Source organism: Alligator mississippiensis, chromosome 12 (genome assembly GCF_030867095.1).
Source record: "Alligator mississippiensis isolate rAllMis1 chromosome 12, rAllMis1, whole genome shotgun sequence".
NCBI lineage: Eukaryota > Metazoa > Chordata > Crocodylia > Alligatoridae > Alligator > Alligator mississippiensis.
This window is the reverse complement of record NC_081835.1, coordinates 51,699,524-51,707,983: the sequence shown is the minus strand read 5'-3', so window position 1 is coordinate 51,707,983 and position 8,460 is coordinate 51,699,524.

Here is an 8,460-nt window from a genome sequence, read left to right as displayed (position 1 = left end):
GCTGAAATGGGAGGTCAGCTGGAGAGGGGCAAGGGGGTAGGGAAGCTAAACACCAGGCTGTTGGAAGATGAAAAGACCCAGCAAAGTTACAGACAGCACTATGCAGGCTGGAGGACCCTCAAGAGCCTGTACCCGAACCAGACAGAGTGGTGAGCCAGTGTCAAAGAAAGAACCAAGGTCTTCTTGCAGAAGGCTGGTAAGCGGTGAGCTTTTTCCCACAGAAGGCAGCACGAGCGCCTGACCAGGAAGTTACACGACCTGCACAGGCAGGTGGCAGTGGGCTGGGATGTGAGGGAGGACATGCGGGAGGTAAAGGCCCAGATTGGGGCATGGTGCCAGGAAGAGGCCAGGAAAAAGATCTTCCAATGCAGGACCTACTTCCAGATTAAAGAAGATCAAGGAGAAGCCAATGATGTGCCTGAGAGATGGAGCAGAAGTGGAGCATCGGTCGAAGGAGGACATGCTGGAAACGGTGACTGCTTTCTACCGAGAACTCTACACCGCATGACAGGAGGACTTGGGGGTCACGCAGCAGTGCCTGCAGGGGCTCACCCAGGCCCTCGGAGAAACCGAGCAACAGCAGCTGGAGGAGTGGATGCTGGAGGAGCTCGAGCAGACCCTCTGGAGCTTCAACAACGGTAAAACTCCTGGGTCTGATGGCCTGCCCAAGGAGTTTTACGTGACCTTCTGGGACCTGGTGGGCCCCGACACAGGGAGCTCTTTCGAAAGCACCTGCAGGAGGGGCGCCTGGGGGTTGGGATGAACCAGGACCTTGTGACCCTCTTGCACAAGAAGGGTTCGCAGGAGGATTTGAAGAACTGGAGACCCATCACCCTCCTGAACTTCGACTGTAAGCTGCTGGCCAAAGTCTTGGCCGAGCGATTTAAATCTGTTCTAGGTGTCATCATCCATGAAGACCAGTCATGTGTGGTACCAGGGCACCGATCCATGGGGCCCTGCTGCAACTGAGTGACATGCTCCAGCTGGAATGGGACAGACAGCAGAAATGGGTGGTGCTGAACCTGGACCTGGAAAAGGCCTATGACAGAGTGTCACACTGGTTTCACTTTGAGACACTGAAGTGAATGGGTGTCCCCCCAACCTTCACTGGATGGATAAGGATGCTGTACCCGAATGTGAGCAGCGAGGTGCTGGGCAACGGGTTCTTGAGCATGCGGATAGCAATAGAGTCGGGGGTCCAGCAAGGCTGCCTGCTCTCCCTGATCCTTTTCATCTGTACCACTGGACCCCTGGCCCAGTGCATCAGGCAGGACCCCAGGATGCATGGAGTCCTGATTTCTGGAGGAAGCAAGGAAGAGACTGAGGTCCTGCCTACATGGATGGCCTGAACATCCTGTGCTGGAATAAGTGGGCTGTAGAAAGAGCACTGTGGCACGCACAAGTGTACAAGGCAGCTGCAGGGGCCAAGCTCAATGTGAACAAGAGCACCTGCCTGGCCGTGGGTGAGCTGGGGGACCTGGAGTCCCTTGGGGTTTTGGTCCCTCTGTGAAGGGGTCAAGATCCTTGGGGTGGAGTTTGACCCTGAGCTGAGTGAAAGAATGGCCTGGGAGAAGAAGAAGGCCAAAGTGAAACAGAGATTGGGGCTGTGGCACATGCGCTGCCTCTCCATGGGGGGGTGTGTGGCACTCACGAAGGCAGTGTTGCTACCAGTGCTTCTGTACACGGGACTGGTCTTGCCCCCACCCAAGTGCATCACCCGCAGAATCTAGAGAGCCATGTGCATCTTCTGGGGATCCCGAAAGGAGAAGGTGGCAAGGAAGACCCTATACAAAGAGAAATGGGCTGGGGGCAGGGGGATGCCAGACACCTACCTGTTCCTGTGGGCACTGTACACCAGTCAGATCTGCAAGCTGGCAACTGGGCCAGAGTCCAAAACAGCCTGTCTTATTTTACAGGTTACCTCCTGAGACTGTGGGGGGTGTACACTCCAGCCAGAGGCAGGCCGTGCACCATGGGATACAGTTTGCTGAAGGATTTCCAGAGCAAGTATGGGCTACAGAAGGAAAGCCCAGACACCATGTCCAACCACAGGAAGATACAGAAGGCAGTCAGAGACAGAGACAGGCTATCGACTGTGGACCTGCTCCCAGATGACGACAGCCAGGCCATCTGCAACCAGATCTTCCACAAAGACCTAAGAAAAGACCACAGAGACTTGAACTGGCTCATAGCTCACTGTGCGCTCCCTGGTGAAGGCACAGAGCGAGATGAAAGTCTAGACCCAGCTGCCCCAGGGAAAGCTGCCAAGGTGTGAATGAGATCATCCACCACCTCTTTTGGCTCTGTCCCAAGCCAAGGGAGTGTAGAAAAAGGTAAGCCGGCTCCTGGAGGAAGTGACAGGAGTCAGGCTGATGACAAGGGAGGCAGCACTGTACGGACAACTGACTAAACATCAGGGGTCCCAGACAACCTGCTTCAACCTGTTTGTGTCCTGCATCAGGAGTGCCCGGTGGCAATGCAGTCACATTAAGCTCGAGCAGACGGACTGCATTAAAATGTTTCTGAGCGAATGCCAGTCCTACTGCCAGAAAGCGATGGGAGAGGATGGGAAGGATGTAGCCAAATCCATCTAGAAAAGGGACATGTGGCAGGCTGTTCAAACCCGCCCCGAGAAAGGAAGTGGACAGGGAAAACAAAGGGGACAATGCCACAACTGGACCTGGAGACAGCGAGGAAGATAACAGCAGGGACAGCAGCAGTGGAAGCGACGGCGACAAGGACTATGAATGAATTAAGAAAGGAAACCCCAAATCAGGGCCAGGGCACAGGGGAGTGGGTGTGGTTATTGTAACGGGTGCATGGGTTTATTAAGGTGGTTTGGAAGGGAAAAAGGAGCAATGGAAGTCTATGATAGAGGATGCGTGTGTGTATATATAATTTTAATTAAAAAAAAATTGGTGCTAAATTCCCTCCCAGGAGATAAGTCAGGTCCTGGGGTAAAAATGCTTCAGATCTCCGATGAATTTGACAAGATCTTTAAAGCCACGTTTGCAAAGCAGATTCCCTTCAAATTTTCCATCTTGCCATCACAAGGAAGTGGGTGTTCCAAAGGTGACAGAACTTGAGCTTTAGGAGAGGTTCTGTTCCTAGTCTTGCTATTGGCTTTACTCAGGCTTAGACAACATATTTAAAAGATTGGTTTGCATAATTTAGTGTTATGAGGGAAGAGCAGCTGAACATAAGCATCCAGGGTGATACTGCGATCAAGAAAGCTAATGCCATCCACAAATGCATAAGTGGGGGTGAGTAGTTTCATAGTAGTTTGGGGTCAGAAGGGACCTGAATAGATCATCTAGTCTAACCCCCCCCCCACTGGTTGCAGCCCACCCTGGGATCACACGACCCCAGACAGTTAAAGTAGGTGGGTTATATTACCTCAATGTCCCTAGTGCAGTTACTGCCAGAATACTGTGTCCAGTTCTGCTGTCCTCAACTCGAGTGGAATGTGGAAAGACAGGGGGAGGTCCAGAGAACAGTCACAAAGATGTTTAAAGGACTAGAAAATATGCTTTAGGACTCTAGGAACTCAATCTGCTCAGTTTATAAGGAGGAAGAAAAAGGGGAGATTTCACCACTGTTTAGAAGCACCTCTACAGGGCAGAGAAATGTAATAACACAGGTTGAGTCATTCCAACAGACAAAGGCACAATAACAGCAAGGAGATAGAAGAAGAAGCTGGCAAAAGCAAAGTATTTAAACAGGGAGGGTAATTAACCATTAGAACAACTTACCAAGGGCTGCAGTGGATTCTTCATTCCCTGGGAAGTTTTGGAGGCCAACTGGATGCTCTTCTAAAATATATGCTCTCACTGCAACAGGAATAAGATGAGGGGGTCCTGTGGCCTGCGTTAGCCAAGAGATCATAACAGATTATCACAAGTTTCTTGCAGCTTTATAATCTACATGGCTTGTTGATCTTCTGTTTAAGTGTCTTTGGGGAGGAATGGCATGAAGAGCTGAAAAGGGAAATTTGAATGAACAATGGGTGGCCACTTGATGCAGTTATTTTAGTCAGGAACAAGCTTTAGCACCAGGGGAGGTAGCAACAATGGCTGAAGAGCTCCTATAATACAGGTGGACCATCCAAAGGTTGAGTCAACTCCCTTAGACCAAAGCTCAGTTTCCAGCTACAGGCACTGACAGATCTGTAGTTTCTTACCTGTATTACCTGGGAAGACCCCAGCAAGCCTCTGTGCCAGGGACTGCAGAGAAGGGACAAAGAAGCAGGAGCTGGGGTTAGGACTGGATCTATGCTTGACATAATAAATTCTTACTATAAGCCCAGGTAAACAAGTGCGATCACAGCCACGTAGACAGAAATGAAGTCTCAGCCATTCTGGCTGTATTATAATTTATAAGCAAGGCCATATCAGGGAAACAGAGATTTTGCCTAACAAGATCATCCCATGGGTCTTCTAGCTGGGGTCATCTAGACCCAGCACTCTTTCCTGCTTATGCAGGGGGTCGGACTCGATGATCTATTGAGGTCCCTTCCGACCCTAACATCTATGAATCTATGAATTCAGATTCATAGAGCCCTGTCATGTTGGGCAGTAGTCAACACCTCGTTTGCTTCTAGAGGAGGCGAGAAAACCCACGATGCACCTGGTCAGTTGGGCAATGCTGCCTCCAGGGGACATGGGACAGATTAATCCTGAACCTTGCCACAGATACCCTCCAGCCATGATGTCTGGTTACCTGTCCTTTTAGCCTCTATATATAAATACAAGTTACACAACTACAGTAACTTGCTGGGCTGGATCAGGGTGCTGTAACTTGCATTTCTCTTGGTCAGGCTCAACAGCTGCCCACATCACTGCCCAGTCACATATTTATGTTGGAGCTGTTCAGAAGATACACTGAATCATCACATCCCCCAAGACAGTCACTTCCCAGCTAGGACTATGCTTGAACAGGCAGCCTGATCCCAACCAACCACACTGTTATTCTGGAGGAAAGTATTAGCCATTTACCCTTTACATTCTCAAATTGGAGCCTCCATCAAAGTCCATATATGCAAAGTCTAGGATATATCCAGGGGCAAAAATGGGCCTGTAGCAAGACAGGTGCAGGCTCAAATCACAGCACCATATCCCCCTGCTGCTCAGCAGGCCTGGCTCTGAAGGGTCACTCTTTATGGCTGGGGTCCATCTGTGTACTACATCAGATTCTCATCCTGTGGTGGGGAGTCCCACAGATCATTGTGAACCATGAAAAGTTTCTCCAGTCTCTGTTGCAAATCTCCCAGCTGTTCATTCATACCAGCCACTGAGCCCCTAGGTTTCTGGCCAGGGCAAGGAGGAAGAAATGAGGGGGTAGAAGGGAGCAGTGGTATTACCTTTCAGAGGCCACTGTTCTTTGCTAAGCACTACTGAGAGAGCCACACAATAAAGGCAGTTTCCCAGGGCTAAGAGGGAGGAGCCACGAGGCAGAAAGAAATGAGGTTGGAGGAACTGTGGCCCCTGCTGGCATTCACTCTGGGTCTTAGGTGGCATAGAGAAAGGGAAGTGCCCAAGGTTATTGCCAAGAAATAAACAGGAGCTATTCCTGTTCTGTGCCTGCTGGGGGCAGCAAAACTTCTGAAAAGCAAGCCTGTAACCTCCTACCCTGTATGGCACCCAGGGTTATGGCATAGTATTTGAGTTACGCATACATCCGTCTTGTCCGGGCTAAACCGGCTTTAATTTGCATGGAAATTCTGTTAATAAACGGAGGGCTAAAGCCTGCAGCAGACAATGGGTCTCTTCCTTATCCATCCCCTGGCAGCAGTAGAATGAATCCGCAGCTGGTGGAGATCAGAGCTTTGCCTTGCAGATCTGCTTTGTGCAGGGCAGGAATCCAGGCAGAGGCAAGTCCAAGCTGGCTTGAAAGAACCCCTCCAATTCTGGCAGCTGCTTTCCAACCCTGATGCCCCTGTTCCAGAAGAGAGGGAAGAGTAATGCTCAGACTGCAAAAGCCTGAATGAACCCGAGGTGGCCAAGCAGGATCCAGGAAGCGAGGCCAAGGCAGCATTCACATTAATTGTAAACTAAGGCTGTGGGAAGATCTCAGCATGGGTAGCAAGTCACTGCAGCTGGGAAAACAAGGCCTCCAGGGGGATATGTAGGCCAAGCAGCAGGTGCTGGCAGGGCAGAAGAGCCGATGTTGCAGTTAACAGGGGTGACCATTCTGTGCCCCTTGTTCAGCGGGGCTGTTCCTGAGGATGCGAGCCCCACAAGTGTTCAAGGGGAAAAGCTGGAAGGCAGAGAAGCAGGTCAGGATGAGCTGGGAGCCAGAGTTTCAATGTTCTGGTCCAGTTCCACGTTGCAGGTTTCTAGGGCCCGTGGGCTTGAGGTTCTGCTTTGATCCCATCTTGCTCACAGAAGCTGGTTGAACACAGGACACTTCTGAACCACGTCCAAAAGTATTTCTCATGTTCCTGATGCATGTACTGCTTCCACAAGGCTTTCCTGACCCGTCAAGATTGAGAACCAAAAGCTCAAAAGGCATTCAAGTCCGCACATCCCATTGGAATCAACAGAGGAAATACTTTGTGAGACTAGGGTCTGAGACACTTTGGTCCAGAAGTCAGGAAGTTATCTTCTGCTCCCTCACACAGGTGCACACCGCCCTGATCAAAACAGTGCTGCATGCTCACGTGAGCCAGACCCAAGCAACACAAATTGTTGGTACTGCAGTCAGCCGGGAACTTGTCTGAAATCCAGTGCTTTCATGGGTCATCTGTCCCAGGTACTCCCCTTCTATGACCATGTATCATCACCTCTAAATGGAGGGTTATGACCCTCATCTGCCCTTTTACATAGAACTTGGCTAATTAACTATGTTAAGGATTAACTTTCTTCATCCTTACTAAATGACAGCCTGGATGCTGTCCAGGAGCCAACAAAAGTTGGTGAACACAATGAATTAACTATTCCCCAGCTCTATGCATTTTAGCCCAGGATGACAGCAGTAGATTCAGCTTCCTCTCCTGCACCCAGAGATGCCAAATCCCACACACCCTCCTTTGCATCCCAAGCAAGTAGCAGTAGGTAAAGAAGCACACCTAGATGACTACTTACCACAGTCTTTTTGTATGCTTCAGGCCATGTTATAGGGGCTTCAACTTTGCTCCGAGTGTAAATGAAGCCCTGTGCAATTAGCTAGGATACTTAGGAAGCAGGCAGTTGAGATGGCTGCTTAGTCAGCTAGCCGCACCCTGCTGTGTAAATGCCTGCCAGCTGCTCGCCCACCCCAGCCATGTTTGCTTAGGCTGCAGGTGATGTTTGCCTTCTGCAGAATCACGATGGAGGTGGATGGTCTCTTGGCTTCCTGTGAGCAAGAGAAGGCAGCAACTGACTTCCCAACCTACTGTAAGGAAGTAAGCAAGCAGGATGCATATACCCATAGGAGATTTAACAGTGACCCACAGACAGTAAAGGGGTGATTGTAGGCCCCATTGCAAGACAGGGAAGTGAACATTGTAATAGGGGGTTTCTTTATAAGTCATGCTCCCCTTCAAGAGGCAGAAGTATCACCTGTTGTAGAAATCAAGCCTGGGTCTCAGGAACATTTCATGCATTTCTTCTTTGTTACAGTACAGTGGTGGGTGGTTCTGCTCACCAGAGCATCAGCAGATCAGATCCATTCTACAGAACACATGGACACAGCATGGAGAGCCAGAGTAGGGGCATTAGTATTGCTTGCCAGGTCCATTGTTTGAGCACCACTGCACTGGCAGCTCTAACAAGGTCTATCCTGGGGCACATAATTCAGTAGGATGCAATACAAAACTGGGATTCTTGTTCCCCCCCCCAAAAAAAAAAAAAAATTACAAGCAGCAGCAACATTTTCGGTCTGATCAGGACAAAAATCCCACTGGCAGAAACACATAGGCGAGACATCACTAGCTTTCTTGGCATCTTCCTCTAGTACATCTCCTGTAATCTCAAAAGCATGTCTGGCAAGTTGCTGTGAAGAATCAAATTTGAGGTCTCAGATGCATCAAGAAGACTCCACTGCTATGTCTGTGTTTAAATTGCACTTTTCGGGCTACGCTATGCTGTGGCCCACCACATGGTTCTTAGTAAGCAGGATCGAGTTTTGACTGCCCTGGCAGCGTCTGCAGCACCCCCATTCTCAGAGCAAGGGTATTGCAGATTTGGTAATCAGCACTCATCTACATCTGCGTTGCTCCAGTGACCAGAGATTGTGCCCGAGCGCTGCACTGCACTGCTGTTGCCCCTTGGCAAAAAGAGCCAAACCAAATTCCTTGGCAGCTTGTTATTAATGATCCGTGGGTGCTATCTTGAGGTAGCTTTGTAGTCCAGGCCCAATTTCACCTCAAGCATCTACATACTGCTACCTAACTGGTGTAGATGCCCCACCATTCCCGTCCCCCTATTCAAAACTAATGCAGGACACTGCAGTCTATTGAACAGCTGCTACATGTCACCCCAG